Here is a 20,991-nt window from a genome sequence, read left to right as displayed (position 1 = left end):
TGTTGTTGTTGTTGTTGAGATGGAATCTCGCTCTGTCACCCAGGCTGGGGTGCAGTGGCATAATCTCAGCTCACTGCAACATCTGCCACCTGGATTCAAGTGATTCTCCTGCCTCCGCCTCCTGAGTAGCTGGTATTACAGTCACGCGCCACCACGCCCAGCTAATTTTTGTATTTTTAGTAGAGACAGGGTTTCACCATGTTAGTCAGGCTGGTCTCGAACTCCTGACCTTGTGACCCACCCGCCTCGGCCTCCCAAAGTGCTGGGATTGTAGGCACGAGCCACTGCGCCCGGCCAAAGCTCTTTATATTTTAAAGACATTTCAAGGATTCCTTTTTATCACTGGAAGTAGTGTGTCCATTGAACCTAGACTTTATTTCTACTTACTAATGAGTGACTGTGTTACAATCTTCTCATTAACCTGCAGAGACAAGCAAGGAGCTCTGCTGTCCCAGATTGAATTGTTGACCTAGAATACAGTTGGTCCCAGAGGGAATTGGTGATAAAATGATAAAACTGGACCAGAGATTGAGGAAGTAATGAGTGGAGGTACAGAAGCTAATTTCTAAGATCATGGTAGCAGAGATGAAGATACGCTCTCATATTCTTTCAGTTTGTCACAAAAGAAAAAATAGCAGATATATACATGAGAGAATCGAATTCCTTGTCATTTTTCTCACCATGGTGATTTCATCCCTGGCTTCATAAAGCAATATTAGTAAGAGATTGAAACCAAAGGTCTCCAAACCCTGAAGCTTGTATCAGTCTGATTATGGAAATATTTAGAGACGTCAGCTTTTGGGATAACTATTCATCATGCAGCCAGCCACCATTCTGTGCTACAATAATTTTCAAGGCCTTCCTATATACCACAAACGCTGATGGGTGCTAAAGGTATAAAATGAATGTTACTAACTTTGACTCAAGAAATTCACTCTAGGCTGGTAACCCAATTAACCCTAATAGAGTAGGTAGTTGCCTGACTCTGGATGTTGGGGGATGAGGGAGATGGACACTTGAATCATGAGGAAAGAGCCTCTAATTGTGCCGAAGTCATGGGTAAGGAACCCATCGTTTACAACTCCCATGTGGAATATTCCATACACTACATAGGAGTAATTAGCACACGTGTCTTCTATTTCCTGCTGGGTCACATTCTCCTTACAAACCAGGAGGCCACGTTCTACTCCTCCTCGTCTCCCCTGCATTGCCCCACACAATGCCCAGCATAGCATTACTAAAGTTTCCATTAGAATGACTTGAATTACAGAATGCTTTTGAGAAAAAAAATTGAAACTTCAAGTACAAGTGGAACGAAAGAGTAAGTAATGGACAGAGAGGTGAATCTTTCAATTATATAAAAGAATTGGGGCCAAATTTTTAGGTTACTGATCTTGCCAAAGAACTGCTGAAAACGAGCCTTTTGCACCCATGTGCTGACTGCCAGATGTTCAAAAACGATGACCCAACAAAAGAATAAAATGGTCAAATTTGCAATGAGGATTCTTTTTTTAAAAACAGTAAATTTCCTTCAAACTACTTGTGATATTGTTAAAAGAGGCCCCAAAGGACTTACTTTAAAATCATGTTCAAAAACTCCCATATGTGAGCAGGTCCAATACCCTGGGCTATCTGACCTATTAAAACACAAAGATTCTCCACTGGCTCACACAACCATGGAAGTTTTTTCAAATGTATGAATCAAGGCTTTAGTGTGAATAGATAGTGAGGGAATTTTTTCTGAATAACCTCCCTGTAATCACGGTACATCACATTTTATAATGCAATTATTGTGGAACATATCATAACACAACTGAGATTCTAGAAATGGGAATGGGAGGGAATAGAAGGAACTCAGTTACTCAAGAAAATGCAAATGCCATTTTGCTTGCAAATTAAATTTAAAATCTAATGAAGTGGGTGTAGAAAATGATTGAAAAATTAATTGAGAGAAACAAATTTGGAATACATCTGTAAGGAACATCTGTAAGAAATTCTGCTGTGACACACCTCTTCAGAGAATCAAGTGCTTCCTGTTAGCTAAAACTTGAATGGAAGCCAGGCTAATGATAGATCTTTAGAACATGTCAGAATAGTCCAATTTATACTCTGAAGCCAAGTGGTGAACTCATAGAACTCATGGACTTGAATAAGCAACAGGGAATTTTTCCAGTGCAAGCTCCAAATAAATATTCAGGCCAAAATTTGTTTGCTTGTTTGTTTGTTTAACATTTGCCTCCTTTTCTTTCTGTCTATCTCTGTCTCTCATTGATGATAACTTTAAAAAATAAGCTGGACATGTCAAGACATTTTGTTTTTAAATACTTCAGCATGTAGCGCCTAAGAACAAAGGCATTCTCCTTTATAATCACACGATCACAATCAAGAATTAAGCTCCAAGTTTCTACATTCTATTTGCTTGCCATGTCTCTTAAATCTCATTTACTTTAGAACAGCCACCACTACTACCATTTTTTTTTTTTTTTTTTAAGTTTTCTGGGACACTGACATTGTGAGGAGTCCATGTCACTCGACATGTAGAATTCCCCCTCCACCACCACCAATCTGTTTTTGTCTGACTGTGGGTCAGACTTTTGGGAAATCGATCACACTAGTGTTTGCTGTTCATCTGTATCTTTGAATGAGAGATAATTGTTTTTTTTAAAAAAAGAAAAGATTAAATGAGTTGGCCTTGTTAGATATTAAAAGTATCAAAGAGAGGAAGAGGTAAGGAACTGTTGATTTGTTTTAGTGCCAGATTCTTCAGATTAGATTCAGATGGTATATTCATGAGGTGTGTGTGAATCTTGAAATTTCTGAGCGTGTTTTTCAATGATTCATCAAGCCTTTAGAGATTTACTCAAAAACTCCCTTTTCTTCCTCCACTGAGAGATTTTTGAACTTGAGAATTTAGAAAGTGATTGTTCATTATCCAAATCCTTTCAGGAGAAAAAAAAAGAGTGGGTGGCACTCTAAAGGAAGAATTTTAGTTGCTGGGATAAGAGGCAAAATTTATGACTTTCCCACTGATTCCTCAGCCAATATTGCCCCTCCCCAGTACCCACTTCTCCAGAGATTAAAACATGCTTGAATTGGAGTAGGCATTTCCTTCCTTCTGTTCAGTGCCAGTTCTCAGAGGAAAACATTCATTTTGCTCTTTGATTTCTGTAGCCCAGAGACAGCAATGAAAGGACCTGCTGCTTCCTGGAGTACAAGGATTTCATCTGGGGGGCTGCAGGGCAGGAAAGAGAGTTTAAAGGGTGTGTGCATCAGCGTGGGTGTGAATGATTTCCCCCAGGGCCAGTGAGCTGGCCTGGAGCCCAGAGTATGCCATTCATCCACCTTAAATTGCACCACACAGCAGAGATGCTTGAGGGAGAAGTCACTCAATGGCAGTGCCACTTGTTGCCAGTTTTCATTGTGTCTCTTTGATATGGGGTGTCCTAGAAACTGATGCAGTTTTCTACTTCTTCCCAGATGGGGAGTAAAAGATGCATGGTGCAGTGGGTCAGTAAACTGTAAATGAAATAAACCAAAATGAGAATAATGAAGCCAAGAGTTGAATCTCCTCTCATGGTACTGTGGTCCTACAAATGTAAAAATGCTTGAGTCTTTCATCATAAGTCCTATTTCTAAGCAATGAGGAGATGGTAAAAATAAACAATCTCTTGATACAGATATGGAATCTATTCAGATATCTGATGTTCAAAATGTAGACCCAACTCGATCCATATTGATCTGAGAATGTTTATTTCTACCATTCAGCCTCAGGTTATAAGAAAAATAAACATGAAATCAAGCATGTAAATAAATCTGGCTGTACTCCTTGCATCTTGAAATCAGTGTCTTTGACTGTTTCTAATTAAGGAAATACGATTTGAAAGCACTGGGGTTTTGTGGGGTTTTTTTTGTTGTTGTTGTTATTTGAAACAAGGAGAAAATTTTGGTCAAACCACATGGTGGATTTGTCCAAATGTTGCAGGAAGTCAGGGACCCCGAACAGAGGGACGGGCTGAAGCCATGGCAGAAGAACATAAATTGTGAAGATTTCATGGATATTTATTAGGTCCCCAAACTAATACTTTTATAATTTCTTATGCTTGTCTTTACTGCAGTCTCTGAACATAAATTGTGAAGATTTCATGAACATTTATCATTTCCTCAATCAATACTCTTATAATTTCCTATGCCCATCTTTAATCTCTTAATCCCATCATCTTTGTAAACTGAGGATGTATGTCACCTCAGGATCCTGTGATGATTGCATTATCTGCACAAATTGTTTGTAGAGCATGTGTGTTTGAACAATATGAAATCTGGGCATCCAAAAGGAACAGATGGCTGTGATTTTCAGGGAACAAGGGAGATAACCATTGGGCCTGACTGCCTGTGGGGCCAGACAGAACAGAGTCATATTTTTCTTCTTACAAAAGCTAATAGGAGAAATATCACTGAATTCTTTTTCTCAGCAAGGAACAGTGTTAAGAAAGAGAATGCATTCCCAGGGTTAGTTCTCTAAAATGGCTGCTCTGGGAGTGTCTGCCTTATGCAGTTGCAGATAAGGGATGAAACACGCCCTAGTCTCCTGCAATACCCCTAAGCTTGCTAGGATTAGGAAATTCTAGCCTGGCAAATTCTAGTCACACCGGTTCTTTGCTCTTGAACCCTGTTTCCTGCTAAGGTTTATTAATGACAATGTGTGCCCAACGAGACATGGACCTCCATTAGCAATTCTAGTTTCACCCTGACCTTGTGATCTCACTCTCACCTTCTGCCTTGTGATCTTTTATTACCCTATGAAACATACTGATCTCTGTGACCCACACCCTATTCGTACACTCCCTCCCCTTGGAAAGTCGTTAATAAAAACTTGCTGGTTTTGCAGCTCAGGGGGATTCACGGAACCTGCCGACATGTGATGTCTCCCCCAGACACCCAGTTTTTAAATTTCTCTCTTTTGTACTCTTTCCCTTTATTTCTCAGACCAGCCCACACCCAGGGAAAATAGAAAATCCACGTTTTCTATGTTGAAATATTGGGGGCTGGTTCCCCGATATCCAAACCTACAGTGGTCAACTGTCCCAATTCGCCTGGGAGCAAGGAGTTTCCCAAGGCAAAGACAGTGCTGAAACCAGGACAGATACGGAAAAACTACCGTAATTGGTCACCCTAGCAAGCCTGAAATGTGCCCATCACTTAAAACATGAATCCATCATCTAGTTGTTATTATTGTAAACTTACCTCAGAATTGGTGAAATGGAAGAGATGTGTTATTTATTGGACTTATACTGCAGAAAGCTCTGTATAAATATGAATGTCCATGAATGCAGATGACAGGATTTAACATGATGTGCTTATGGAAAAGACTAATACCCATGTCCTTTCCAAGAGCTTTTTTGTGATGTTTCCTTCTAAGAAAAGTTAAAGTAGGTTTATTTCTTCTTGACTTCTTCCTGTATGCTGAGAGCAATAACCATCCCAAAGTCTATAACCCCATTGGGTCAGGCTTTCTAATGAATGACCACAGAAAAAACAACAGACACAGAAAGAAAGTTTCCTCTAGTGAAATTTTCTGCCAGTAAAATATTGATCTCTTTTGTCCTTGAGTCCCACAGGGAATTTTTGATAGCTATTCTACAGTAAAGAACTTCCTATTCACAAAACATATACACCATTAACCTAGTTAGAATAAGAATCTGCACTTCAGCCAGAGCTTAGTATCCATTGTGAGGTTGGGTCCCTGAGGAAAATGTTCAATAGGAATTGGAAATATTGACAGCTATTCAATAATTTACATGAGAGCCAAACAAGTCATAGAGGAAAATATCAAAGCAAAACTACTTATAACCTCTTAATAAGGATATATTGTGTCTTCTTCATTAAAAGTTTAAATTGGACTTTTGCTCCTTGTAGAAATTACTAAGTACCCTAATTAACTTTCATCTAGAGCTCACATAGTATATGATACTTTACTTATAAGGAAAATTTATTAAACAATTTGAGAAGCAGAAGAGAACCAAAATTTATTAGCATGCACCATTAAGGTCTAAGAGTCGATGGAAAAGGAAGTGACAACAAAATTTGATGCTAAACATGATTGGAAGTGGTAGTAGAACAGCAGGTACTTATCCAAAAATAGTTTCAATCTGGGGAGTACAAACACATTGGTTGCCTAGTGGTTTGAGTGCAAAGAATGAGGACAAAGAGATTAGACCACAAGGGTAATGAGAAAACATACTACTGTGATATAGAGTAGTGGCAAGGATGGGCTGTGAAATCCAACGGCCCTGGATTTGAATCCTGGCTCCATTCCACACAACTTGACCTTGGCTAAGTTACTAGAAGATGTAAGCTTCTGTTTCCACTTATTAAAATGGGGATAAGTTGGGCACCATGGCTTGAGCCTGTAATCCCTCTACTCAAGACACTGAGACAGGAGCATTGCTCGAGCCCAGGCATTCCAGGCTGCAGTAAGCTATGATCACACCACTGCACTCCAGCCTGGGAGACAGAGCAAGACCCTGTCTCAAATAAAATAAAATAAAATAGGAATGCTATGTGGTTGTAGCAGATAAAAGTACTGTTTGTGTATTAAGTTAAAATGGGTAAATATTAGCAATTTCATATGCTTCAATCTAAAGGGCACCTACCCCTAAGGTAGTTACAAGAATTCAGTGAAATAAGGGAACCAGTTCACCTAGAGATTAAGAACATAGTCTCTGGGGTGCCGTCCACCTGGCAAGGGAGTCCCGTCTGTCCAGACCGTCCCAGATCTTGCTGCCCGCCCAGTGACGAAAGTCCTTCAGGTCTGGAGGTCACAGTGTCACAGGCTCCGCGATATGATGATGTTGGCTGAGCAGCGGCAGAAGCAGAAGTGGGCTGTGAATATTCAAAACACTGCCTGGAGTAATGCTGATTCTAAGTTTGGCCAGAGGATACTAGAGAAGATGGAGTGGTCTAAAGAAAGGGGTTTAGGGGTTCAGGAGCAAAGAGGCCCAGATCATATTAAAGTTCAAGTTAAAAATAACCACCTAGGACTTCAAGCTACAAACAATAATGAAGCCAACTGGATTGCCCATCAAGATGATTTTAACTGGTTTCTGGCAGAACTGAACACTTGCCAGAGGCAGGTAACAACAGACTCCTTAGACAACACGAAAAAGAAATCTTTTAGTCTTGAGGAAAAGTCCAAAATCGTCAAAAACTGTGTTCATCATAGGAAATTTACAAAAGAAAAGGATCTATCATCTCGGAGCAAAACAGATCTTGACTGCATTTTTGGGAAAAGACAGAGTAAGAAGACTCCCAGGGGTGATTCCAGTCCCTCCACTCCAGACAGAACGAAACCACTATGACAACCCATGCTTTCACCATCCAGGAGTGTTTTGCCAAGCGAATGGCAGCACTGAAGAACAAGCCCCAGGTCGCAGCTCCAGGGTCTGACATTTCCAAGACCCAAGTGAAATGAAAAATGGGAAAGAAAAGAAACAAAGAAGCAACAGGTAAAAATGGGGAGAGTTACCCCCTCACCCAGTCTAAGGCCAAGCGGCCTAAAGAGGGAAAGCCTAAGAGAGACAAGGTCCAGGAGCCGGCGTCCAAGGAGAAAAGAGCACGGGCAGAGGGACAGCGCAGAGGCCCCTGCTGGGATGAGAGTTCTGAGGCCTCTGCTCAGGGTGCAAGGAATTGTGTGCAGCCACCCAATGGCCAGGATTTCACCCTACAGCCCAAAAAAAACAAGAGGAAAAAAAAAGCTGCAAAGCCGGTAGAGGTAGCAGTGGACGCTACGCTGAAAGAAAAAACAAAGAAAAAGAAGAAAGGTTCTAAATGAATTCTCTCCAACCAGGACCTTCCGACCACTCAGCTGTCAGGGTGCTGCCGGAGCAGACACCTCTGGCCTGAAGTTAGAGCAGAGTTCACCCCAGAGAGCTGGGGCACATCTTGTGACATGCCCATGGGTGGCCGAGTCTTGCCCTCTCACCATGTTTCTCCCCAAGTTATGTTCCCAGGAGGGCTTTTTTTAAAAAAATGTTCTAAATCATGGCTCTCATAAACAAATACATTTTTGTAAACTCTGAAAAAAAAATAGCCTCTTGAGTCATGCAGCTTTCTTTTTAATGCTGACTCCACCAACATCTAGTTGTGTGATGCTGGGCAAATGACTTACTCTCCCTCTGCCTCCCTTTCCTCTTGCATATAACAAGGTTATTAACAGCACCCGTTTTGTTGGCTTGTTGTGTTGGGATCAGTGGTTTGCAGACAATTAACCACGCAACAAATGTTAACAATATTAGACATCTTTGAGCACTAAGGCAGTTGGTCTAAAGTGAGCCTGGAAATAATTGATAAGCAATACAGTGTTCTATTGGCTCTTGTATGTAGTTTTGTCTTTATGTACATATGTAATTATTAGGTTAGTTCAAAAGTAATGATCGTTTTGCCATTAAGTGATGGCAAAAAACCGTAATTACTTTTGCACCAAACTAATATCTACCTATCTAATTATCTAAGTGATAATTTAATCATGACATTTGATGATATAGGTAAATAATGTTGTGTGTATTTTTATACATATACGCATATATGGTATATATATGCAGATAAATGTACATCTCCTTATTGGTGTTACATCAAAAGTTAAGCCATCTAATAATAAAGTTGACTTATGAAGTTTAATCTTTCATTTCATGCTGATACATAAAATTATAATTGATGTTCAGACCCAAAAAATTAGAAAACCAAAATACTCATTATTTAGTGAGTTAAAAAAAATGTACTAAGCAATAGCTTAACATTCTGCAGGATTAATGACCTTCAGAAGACTCTATAAACTTCTGATCAAAATAGTTAAGTAGAGATTTGTGGGGAAATGTGCAACCGAAATCTGAAATATTGACATAGGTTTTTTATTTTTTAGGATAACCAAATAAGAAATAGCAAAAATATCACGTCAAAATTGTAAGATTTTTAAAATTCATGTATCATAATTTTATGAGGATTTTGATGGTCCTTTGCTCTAATTTATGATGGGCTCCACCCATCAGCTTGAAATGAACCTTATTTGGTTCAGGTATATTTTATTATCGTATTTATATTTAGAAGCCAGTAAACCCTGGTGATTGCATTAATTTATCAGAAATAAAGGTTGAACTTACCTATTTTTTAACCTAATCATGACTTGCTTTAATTGTATAATCCCAAAATTCAGGTGCTTTTGAGATTCTTTGTGGTGTTGAATTTTCATTTTAGTTGTAATAACTTTATTTAAAAAATCTCTGGTAGTCATCAAAACTGGATGTCCAGTTATTTTAAGTTTAAGATACTCTAAAATCCCTCAAAATGTCCCTCAATAACTAAAAATTCTAATTGGCTCTTTCATGACAAATTGAGAAAGGCACCTTTCTTTTATTTTTCCAGGAGTTCCTCTAATATTTACAGTTGGAAAAGCCTAAAGCATGATGGAATATTGGTGTGCTGTTATTGTAAAACTGCAAATTAGAAACCTGATGTTTCATTTCTGATTGCTGTTTTATATAATTATCTCATAATGTTTAAGTTTTCTTTCTGAAAGGAAAAGAACACATTGTTTTTCCTGCATTATCTGATTTAATCATCCAAATAACAATGTGAAATATTATCAAACCCGTTTTAAAAAATGATGAAACTGGAGTGCAGAGGAATTTAAGAACCTATGGAAGCACAGACTTTTGGGATTATACAATTAAAGCAAGTCATGATTAGGTTAAAAAATAGGTAGGTTCAACCTTTATTTCTGATAAATTAATACAATCACCAGGAATTTACTGGCTTCTAAATATAAATACAATAATAAAATATCTAATATCTATTATTAGATAATAAAATATCTAATAAAATAAGAGATGATCTGGGGCAGGCATGGTGGCTAACATCTGTAATCCCAGTATTTTGGGAGGTCGAGGCGGGTGGATCACCTAAGGTCAGGAGTTCGAGACCAGCCCGACCATCATGGTGAAACCCCTTCTCTATTAAAAAAAAAAAAATAGCTGGGTGTGGTGGTATGTGCCTGTAGTCCCAACTACTTGGGAGGCTGAGGCAGGAAAATCGCTTGAACCCAGGAGGCAGAGGTTGCAGTGAACCGAGATCGTGCCATTGCATCCCAGTCTGGGCGACAGAGTGAGACTCCATCTCAAAAAAAAAAAAAAAATTATCCAGGCATGGTGGTGCATGCCTGTATCCCCAGCTACTTAAGAGGCCGAGGTGGAAGGATCACTTGAGCCCAGGGGCTCAAGGCTGCAGTGAGCTGTGATCAGGCCACTGCTCTCCAGCCTGGGCAACAGAGCAAGACCTTGTCTCAAAAAACGAAAGGAAAAAAAAGAGACAATCTGACTCAAAACCCTTCGCTCATAATGACCACCCAATCAGCCTTCGGTGAACTTTTCCATGATGGCAGAGGAAGGGGAGCCTGTGTGCAAGAGAAGCACAACCAGGTTGGGATGGAGACTACCAAAAGAAGTACATAACATCAGAAAAAGCAAAGAACGCCATGTTTTAAAGAAGAGGGATTGGTCACCTTAGCCAAGTGCCACACACAGACCCATGAAGGCATGGAGTACAAAAGGCCAAACACATCTTGATGAAAAGGGAATTTTGGTGACCTTAGTGAAAGCAGTTAAGAACGGTGGAGTCAAAAGCCAGGCACCTGTATGAGGTAAGAAAGCAGAGTCAGGGGTACAGTCCACTCCTTTGGAAATTTTGAGTTCTCAAAAAGAGGACAGAGACTTGATGGTGGTTAGAAGGACAAATAGCACCAAAGCCAGTTTCCCTTTTTAGGAACCTGTGGAGGAGAGGGTGGAGGCACACGAGACAGGGACAATGACTGTAGGAATGAGATGTCAGAATTCAGAGTGACCTGAGTTCATGATTTAGGTCAGTGGCCTAAAGGACTTAGACTTGAAAAAAAGGGCAAGCCCTTCTCTGAGACAGGAAGACAGATCATGGGAACCCACATGAATGTGAAGAAGGAGAGCAGGTAGGTACCAGCTGGTGGCTGATAGAGGGCTTATCTGGGACTTAACTGTCCTCACTACAGGAACAGCAAGATCATCTGCCAAGACTGAGGAAGAGGGCACTAAAAGGGGGTGGAAGTGTGGGGAGCACTGGAAGTATCTGAGGGAACTGGAGAGTTGAACAACCAGGAACAAGAGAAAGCATTGACAGGAACTGCTGAGGACTCGGTGAAGGCTTAAGGCTCGCGGTCAATTGTTTAGCATTACCTACTCCGTCAGGAGATGTGGCTTTTCATCCAGAGTTATTACTCTCTAGAGCATGAAAGCAGAGCAGGCAGATAGAGGCAGCATTCAGTTTTGCTGTGTGAAAGCAGTGAAAGGATGTAGTTATCAAGATGCAAGGTGACTGGCAAGAATTATTGCAGGCCAGAAATAAACTGAGGCTCTAGCACTGGTGTTGGTGAAGTTCTTTCTCCCTGTTCTGTATTTTCCAAGGCCCCTATTTGAGACCAAGTGAGCCAGAAGTTAAATCATACGCCCAGGATATTTCCTAGAGAGTTCAAGTATTTCACAGTGTGGGAGCTTGACCTACAAACGCTGCTCCTGGTGTGTAAGGAAATGAGATTTTAAATCAGATCCTTACAGCAAAACATTAGAAACCAAGAAATATACACTAACCCCTACACATCCCATGGAGCAAATGGATAGGTATACGCTGAATTCAAAACAGTATTTGTGGTATGGCCCTCACATGGAATTTTTCCCCAACCGTCACAGACAAGAATGTGGCCGGTTTTGACAATCTCTCTAAAGAAACAAAGTTCTTCCTTGGTTCACAAATCATGACAGAAATGTCATAACTTCCTTACCTAAAATTAAAGAATTTTAGAGTTGGAAGAGAGAGCTAAGATCAGGTAGATCACATCTTTAATTTCTAGAGGAGGAAACTCTCTAGGAACTCCAGTCCAAGGGGATAAAGGAATTTGCAGCAAGGTTCAGAACAACAATCTAATTCTGCTTTTGTATCCTGCTGTGTCTCATATTAGAATGTAAATTTTGTTTCCTTTCTCTAAAATTGTTTCCTTTGTCTAAAATTTTGCATGTGAGTCTTATTCCTTAAACACTTAAAAATTAGCATTTTAAAGCATTTTAGAAGCTAGCCAGAGACATCATTCAGGAAGTATTTTCTGGCAAGGATAAGTTGGGCTAAGTAAGAGATTGCAATTTTTTGCAGATTTAATACAGCTAAAAACAGGGATTTTCAAAAAGGCAGTATATTATGGACTAAAACCCTTACTCTAAAAGTTACTATTTGCGTGCCTAAATTATTGAGTTAACATCTCTATATGCCTATTTTCATTTTCACAAAATAGGTAGAGTAATACTGTTTTAGTACTGTTTCATACGGTTTTACAAAATTATAAGCAACGTCCTTAACAGAGACTATGAAATGAAAGAATATTTTTAAAACAGCTATTGTTGTTGATATTGTTACCAAAAAATGTTTGCTTAAATTTTCTGTGATAACAGAGTAACCAAACAGTAATGGCTTCCCAGTTCAAAAGATGCCATGGGGCTGAAAGTCAACTTTCTGAATTGGCAGGGAAAACTTCACCTCTGAGCACATGTTCTTTGCATTTAAGACTCAAGGACATCAAGTTCCCAACATCTCCGAACATCAAGGTTTAAACTTTAAACTTTAGCCATCAGATGACGGTGAGGGCCCCCTAAATGTGCCTGTCTCTCCTCCCTCAGTCTTCCAATCTGTAGTGTGAGATGTCCCCACCCCGTGCCCCATGTCAGTGCACACAGCTTTCCTCTTTCACAGCACCTAGCACAGTTGATTCTTTTTTATTTTTATGGTACATAGTAAGTGTATATATGTATGGGGTACATGAGATATTTTGATACAGGCATATGATGTAATAATCACATCAGGGTAAATAGGGTATCCATCACCTCAAGCATTTATCATTTCTTTGTATTATAAACATTCAATTAGACTCTTTCAGTTATTTTAAAATGTATGATAAATTACATTTACTGTAGTCACCCTGTTTTGCTACCTAATACTAGATTTTATTCGTTCTATCTAACTATGTTTTTGTACCCCTTAACCATCCCCATTTTCCCCCACTCCCCACTACCCTTCCCAGCCTCTAGTAGCCATCATTCTACCATCTTCATGTATTCAATTTTTTAATTTTTAGCTTCCACAAATAAGTGAGAACATGCAAAGTTTGTCTTTTTGTGTCCGGCTTATTTTACTTAACATAATGACCTCCAGTTCCATCCATGTTGTTGCAAATGACAGGATCTCATTCTTTCTTATGGCTGAATAGTACTCCATTGTGTCTGTGTACCACACATTCTTATTCATTTGTCTGTTGATGGGCACTGAGATTGATTCCAAATCTTAGCTGTTGTGAATAGTGCTACAACAAACATGGGAGTGCAGATATCTCTTCCATTTACTGATTTCTTTTCTTTTGGGTATATACCTAGCAATGGGATGGCCGGGTCACATGGTAGTTCTATTTTTAGTTTTTTAAGGAACCTCCATACTGTTCTCCACAGTGGCTGTACTAATTTACATTCCCACCTGTAATATATTAGGGGCACTGTTGATTCTTATCTATCTTCTTCAATGCATCATGAACACTTCAAGAGCAAAAAATTAATCTGACTCCTATTAATAATCCCCATCACTAAACAGATAATAAATACTTGTTAAGTGAGAAGTAAGTAAGATCAAGTTTCTGCTCTACCCTTGCAATGAACTTCAATCCAGCTTTAGTTTAGCTAAGGGGCACTTCAGCTGATTAAACCTGGTGTCTTCACATCACAGAGAATTAGGCTGACTATTGTTCTCTCTGCTTCTTTTCCATTCAACAAGTCTTGATTCCTAGCTAGTACTTTGAGTTTTCCTATCCAATGAGGAGCAGCTTTGAATACAAAGAAAATTATAAAAGAACTATGTTGCCTGGGTAATATCTCAGGAAAATATAGTTGTTTATAATATAATAGAATCGAGTTAGTGTTGAAGAAACTCAAATTGAGGAATTTGAGGAAGTAAGTTACTGGGTCAGTGTGTAAAATCTGGTTCAGGATAAGTTAGCCAGAAACAATGCAGTTTCAACTCATAAATGAGTGCGTACACTTAGGGAGGCCTTCAAAGATATCAGTATGTCAAGGTTATGCTCTGCAAATATAGAAAGATGACAGGATGCTGGCCTCACTAGTGAACAGCTAGCCATATAATAAAAGATGAAAAGTAAAGTGTTACTCTTTCGGGTGGCAGAAAACAAAAAGAAAGGCATCCTCTACCACATAAATTGTTCTGTTGTCAGAAGCATAAAAAAGAGGAGAGAAACAGGAATCAGTGGACTGTGAACTGTGCCAGTTTGACCCACAAATTGCACTTTTGTCTGCCAGAAGTGTGTGCCTTTGCAATTTAGCCCTTTTCAGTTTTCCTATTTGGACAAAGTTTCACTCACACACTCTCAGCTGGTGGTGGAGGAGTGGAGACGGCACAATGAATGACAGCCTGGGGCATGTGATACAGCTGGATAAGCCCAAGCAAACTGATCCCTTTACTAAGAAGACCTGGAGTGACAGTGGATTCCAATGAGACCCCTACACACACTACAGGTTGTAAGGTGGAGGGGGCCTGCTCACTGTCTCATAGCAACAGGTCTAGGTCATTTTCTCCTAATCTACCTAATCTTGTCACATCCCAATTTTATATTCACTTTATATTAATCTTTTTTTAAATCATTTTTGATAGTGTAGACCATCGCTGCTTCTCAAAGGATGATTCTGGAGGCCTTCTACCATCTCCAAATTCTGGAACACAGTTACCACAAAAAATTATTTTCCCTCTCTTTCTTCAATGAGAGGCTAACTGGATACTTGTACACCAATTTTAAATGTGATTGATAGGTGGCCAATGATGTGCAACCTTGCGAGAAGAAATTCTCTCACAAATGTGTTTTTGTCAAAGCCTGTGAAATTCAAATTGAGTACAAATTTATACTTGCCATGGACCCTTGAAGATAACTTGTGAATACTGTAAACCTCCACATTCAGCCTACCTGGCTCTGAGTAATAGTCACTCAAATCAGCGTGGCCATCTTTGTGGCCCAATTTATCAGGTAAATGTTGGTATTTCTGCTTACCTTGTGCTCTGAGTTCATTTACTTATTCATTATTCTATAAAACCCTTACTGAGCCCTGACTAGTGTCAAGCCCACGAGATTCAAAATTAAATAAAACACAACTCCTTATCCTTGAAGACTATGCAATGCACTGAGAGAAGATAAATAAAAATATGTTACAGTCCAGTGAACAAATTGCTATGGACAGAATTGTTTGGCTTTGTTTTTTAAGAAGCTAACCTTTTTTTTAAATTAAGAGCCTACAAACAACATAGATCCTAAGAGCAAAATTCTGGACATAGAGCAGATTTAGTCCCTCAGGAATTATAGTAAATTATTTTAGAAAAAATGAGAATTAAAAATGATTTACCAGGCCAGGCGTCGTGGCTCACATCTGTAATCCTAGCACTTTGGGAGGCCAAGGCGGGCAGATCACGAGGTCAGGAGATTCAGACAATCCTGGCTAACACAGTGAAACCTCCTCTCTACTAAAAATACAAACAATGCTATCCTTCCCCCCTCCCCCCACCCCAGGACAGGCCCCTGTATACATATGTAACAAACCTGCACGTTGTGCACACGTACCCTAGAACTTAAAGTATAAAAAAAAAAATACAAAAAAAAAAACTGGCCGGGCGTGGTGGCGGGCGCCTGTAGCCCCAGCTACTCAGGAGGCTGAGGCAGGAGAATGGCGTGAACCTGGGAGGCAGAGCTTGCAGTGAGCTGAGATCGCGCCACTGCGCTCCAGCCTGGGTGACAGAGCGAGACTCCATGTCAAAAAAAAAAAAAAGATTTACCTTGATTAAATTTGCTATTGACTGAACAAATCTCATCAGATAACCAAGTGTGAACCAAACATGCTATCAAGTCGCAAAGCCAAAACTTGAACCTAGCAGAGGCATCCCCCTGCCATAACCATGAGCTCTAGGAAAGGAAGAAAGACAATTTCCCTTGCATCCTATGTTGAAAGAAAAACTTTTGACAAATTAAATTTAACAGAGTGTATTTGAGCCAAGAACAATTCATGAATGGGACAGCACTAAGAACCAGAAGAGAGGTTCAAAGAACTCTGCCCGGCAGTGTAAGCAGTAAGCTGCTTTTTGTTTTTTTGTTTTTTTGACAGAGTCTTGCTCTGTTGCACAGTCTGGAGTACAGTGGCATGATCCTAGCTCACTGAAGTTTTGAATTACTGGACTCAAGCAATCCTTCCACCTCAACCTGCCTTATCTGGACATTGTGTGATGAGGCATTTGGCTTATTTGGGCATGATGCAATGAGCTGGCTACTGTGATTGGCTAAAACCTGGGCTTCCTGTGATTGGCTAAAATTCCGTCATTTGCTATACTCCTAGGTTAGGTTTTAGCTTATTTATTTATTCAGTTTATGGTTTGCTATGTAGGAACTCAAAGTATGGAGTCAGCCTCAGGCTAATGGCCTCCTGCTTACTTAACTTAATACTTCTCTTGTCCTGACTAGGCAACCCATGGGTTGGTAAAGACACTGATGTCTTAATCATAAATCAAAAGTGTCCAAATGACACTAGAATCTCTACACTAAAGACCGCTCCCCAGAAAAAAAGTCAAGCAGCCAGGCGCGGTGGCCCACGCCTGTAAGCCCAGCATTTTGGGAGGCAGAGGTGGGTGGATCACAAGATCAGGAGATCGAGACAATCCTGGCTAATGCAGTGAAACCCCGTCTCTACTGAAAATACAAAAAATTAGCCAGGCTTGGTAGCGGGCGCCTGTAGTCCAGCTACTCGGGAGGCTGAGGCAGGAGAAGGGTGTGAACCCGGGAGGGGGAGCTTGCAGTCAGCTGAGATCAGGCAACTGCACTCCGGCCTGGACGACAGAGCTAGACTCCATCTCAAAAAAAAAAAAAAAAAAAAAAAAGTCAAACAAGAGCATTCAATATCAATTGTATGGATGGCCATTCACAAATATTCTAGAGCAAGGGTTGTTTACAGAACCTTGCCACAACGCCTCCTGTGTGAACTCAGAACATAACATAAACTTCCCATTTATCAGACCATCTAGCCGTGACCATTAATAATTCTAATATCACACTGCATTTTGAGGTCTAACAGCCACCCTGTTTTATTTTTCATTTCAGAATGGGAATTCTTCAACTTTCTCATGATAAGAACTTCCAGACACTTCCAGATGCAGTAGGTAGATCATTTTATAGGACAAGTGGAAACCATCAGGAATGGTGCCCACATACAGAGTTTCAAAGCATCTTATACGGGATACAAATCCATACCACTGAAGGAGCATGGTAAGCCTTGCGTTAATTTTAAAATGAGCATGGTATGAAAGTTACATTTTGAAAGAAACACACAGAATAAAATTAGATAAGAAACAGGGGTTCCGGAGTCAGGCATACCTGAATTCAATTGAGAGTAGCCCTCTTAGTAGCATATAAACATCAGTAAGTTATTTATTTTATCTGAGGCACTAGTTTTTCTCTGTAAAATGTGAGGGAAAAAAAATACCTATCCTATCCTATCCTGAAGCGGCCTCACAAAGTTAAACGAATTGTGTATGTAATATGCATGGTACGTTACACTCAGTCACAGTGCCTTGGTTGCAAGGGCAGAAGAGAGCATTTGTAGGATTTTTGCAATATTCTCTCCATTTGAAATGATTGGCTCTAAAAGAAGGGATTTTTTTCTAGACTCATGTCCCAAAGGGCATATTTTAATATTGGATGTGGAATGGGGAGAGAGGTTGAAGGCTGTAAAAAAAAACTCTTGGCAGCATGGCATATGACTTTATGTCTGTCAGCTGATGTATCCCAAGGAAGCTCTGTAACCTTGAACCAAGGATAAAAACCTACAATACTGACATAAGCAATGTTCAGATGGAAAATAATTGTTCCATTCTTTGCCTTTCTAAACAATCCATTACTCATTATTTCAACAAGACCTAACATAATTTTATCTGTCTCTCCTAGGTTCTATTCTTTATTGAATGAGGGAGAGCACATATACTTTATTCATAGCTTAGCTTGATATAAACACGTCTTTGCAATATAATGCTATCATCTGGATTGTTGCTAGGATACACATGTTCCATTACATTCTTGGAAAAAAAAGAAAGCTTGTACCCAGTGGACATACTCCAGCAAGCATAGTGAGGATGAGGATGACCCACCATTTTGGGCTCAAGAAAAAGGACTCCACTCAGGTTAATCAGAACTTTTTATGAAACCTATTCAGAAGAAGTTTAATATACTCCTGAAACATTTACAAATGAAAAAAGTGGGACCTAAAACTGGCCACATACTTTTTAATCATTAAAGTCGAACATTATATTGTATGTGCATTTATGTCTTTTCTGTGATTTGTATGTTCATGACATGTGCCGATTTTTCTATTACAGTGTTTATCCTTTTCTGGATTATTCAGAGTTTTTAATGTTAGAAATAGTGATATGGCTGCCAAACACAGCCACAATATGTTCTAAGTTTGGGGAAATGCAATGTAGTCAAATCTGTCTTTTCCTTTTTTATCCCTTTCTTTGAAACATCTCTCTTTTCCTTGCAACCTTATATTACAACTCTTCTTAATGACATCTAATGCTGCAGAGAGGTCTAGGAAGATGACTGAAAAGCAGTTACCCAATTAAACAATCAGAATGTCTTTGAGCACTGTTAGAGGAAATTTCTTGTACTTGTGAGCTTTGATCCTAGATTGCAAGAGTATAAGCAATAAGCACAGACCAATAGTTCACAAGCTTTTGTGTGAAGGGAAATTGGTAGCATCATAGGCTACGGGTGGGGGTGAAGAGCTAAGTCTAAGGTACTGACTTTCATCTTGAACTCTAGTAGATCAGAAATGCCTTCAGAGAGATGATGTTTCTTCCTCATGGTGGCAGCGACCATCTTTGGTTACAACCTCTATCCTCAGAAAGGAATTCTATGACTCTTTTGGTTCTCAGAACGTGACACCCCAAAGACTCGTGCTTTGGTCTGCTGGGAGGCCTTAAAATCTGCCTGAGAATCAAGGTCCATTCAACCTTGTCTTTTCCTCACCCTACAAGTCAATGAGGGACTCTTTCTGAAATTTTCTTGCCTGACCAAGAAAGTTTCTTTCCGAAAGAAATGCAATTGTCTCAAGACTCACTCCATAGAGATCTCATCAAATAACTGAGAAAGATCAACTACTGGAGGAGAGAGAAGACTGGGAGTCATCACTGTACCCAGACAGACTTCATCAATTCATCTCAAGGCAGCTTCAAGAGATTATCTAAGAGGCTGTTTCTGTGGACCATTGTCTGAGCACTGGGCCTTTTGTTTCCCGTGAAAATCATTTACTCCTATACCTCTTACTTCCCTCTCCCTTACGAAGAGGGCACTTAAGCCTCAAGCATCTGGTCCCTCCTTGAGTTCATATTTTATATGACTCCCATACACATGTGTGCACATGTTATGCTTTTCTTTGATTAAACTATTTTTTTGTTGTTATGGGGTGTCAGTCATGATCCTTTATTGATAGGGAGGAAAGGGATCACCTCCTCTCCACCCCCACAACCTTCTATTAGGTGATATCTCAAGGGGGAAAATACATTCTGCATCATCATCACCACCATGGTAACAAATTAGTTTGAAAACTTTGAAGCATTTCTTCATATTATTTTAACCTCAAGTGTCAAAATGAGACAGGTAGAGGGATATTATTATCTCCATCTTACAAAGAAGAAAATTAATTTCAGAGCGCTTAACTGACTAAATCCAGTATGGTATCCCAGAGTGAAATGCTAGACTATATTCTTATCAGAAACGTACAGTCAGGCTTTTGAGTGAGATGGGATATGCTGAAGGAACAATTAAGAGTACTCAAGAGAATATACACAGATTAAATACAAATAAGATTAATACAAAAATACAACAAAATACTATAATGCATCATATTAATAATAAACAGCAAACAGGTAACTGAGAAAGGATTATACCAACGTTAGCTGGATTATTAAAGAAGATTTGATGGAAATATTTGTATTTCAAATGGGGGTTGGATATTGGCAGGCAGAGAGAAAGAAAACACTTCAGACAGAAGAGGATGAGAAAGTACTGAGGTAGGAGTGCCAGCCTGGTATGGGCAGGAAGCAGGCTGACCTGATTGGAATAAGCATTGTTAGGAGCTGGGTATTAGGCTAGAGAGATCACATCAGGATCTGAAGGGCCTAGAATATCAGGGTGAAATTTTTCAAACTGAACCTTTGAGCAATGGAGATACATTGCAGGTATTTTACAAGGGAGATGGAAATGATTCAAGAGTGTTCTTTAGAAAAAGTGGTATGATGAGTACATGCTGAACAGACAGAAGCAAAGGATGTCAGAAAAAATAGTTAATGTAAGAAAACAGCCATCCAGATGTGAAGTGATGAGGGCTTTATGATGGTAGTGGGGATAAAAAAGAGAGACAATAAAAGGGGTAAATTCTGAATCAGAAATGCTGAAAATCTTGTTCCCAAGTGTTGAGCACCAGGAGATGGAGATACTCCGATGCCAGGAAAGGAAGATGGGCAAAGAGAGAGTTTTGCTTAGGAAGGGAAATGACCAAGACAACTGTGGGGACGTATAGTATTTGGAAAAAAAGTTGGAAAAGAGGGCTAGATAAAATACATATATATATGCATGTATATTATATTTATGTATATATTTTTCTATATATTACACATATATATGTTACCACTGTGCTGAAGTAGCAGGCGCCCAATAAATGTTTGCTTTCTGCCCCGTCTCCAAGACGACACAGCTTAAGAGGTTACGGCCGCGCGCGGTGGCTCAAGCCTGTAATCCCAGCACTTTGGGAGGCCGAGACGGGCGGATCACAAGGTCAGGAGATC

General features: G+C 39.7%; 1 pseudogene; it reads left to right on the top strand.

Moving 5' to 3' along the window:
• Positions 1-6,839: 6,839 nt before the first annotated feature.
• LOC108512054 (PIN2/TERF1-interacting telomerase inhibitor 1 pseudogene) lies at positions 6,840-7,828 on the top strand (annotated as a pseudogene).
• Positions 7,829-20,991: the final 13,163 nt, after the last annotated feature.

Source organism: Rhinopithecus bieti, unplaced genomic scaffold, assembly GCF_001698545.2.
Source record: "Rhinopithecus bieti isolate Rb0 unplaced genomic scaffold, ASM169854v2 scaffold_26504, whole genome shotgun sequence".
NCBI lineage: Eukaryota > Metazoa > Chordata > Mammalia > Primates > Cercopithecidae > Rhinopithecus > Rhinopithecus bieti.
This window is presented reverse-complemented; position numbering and strand designations above follow the sequence as displayed.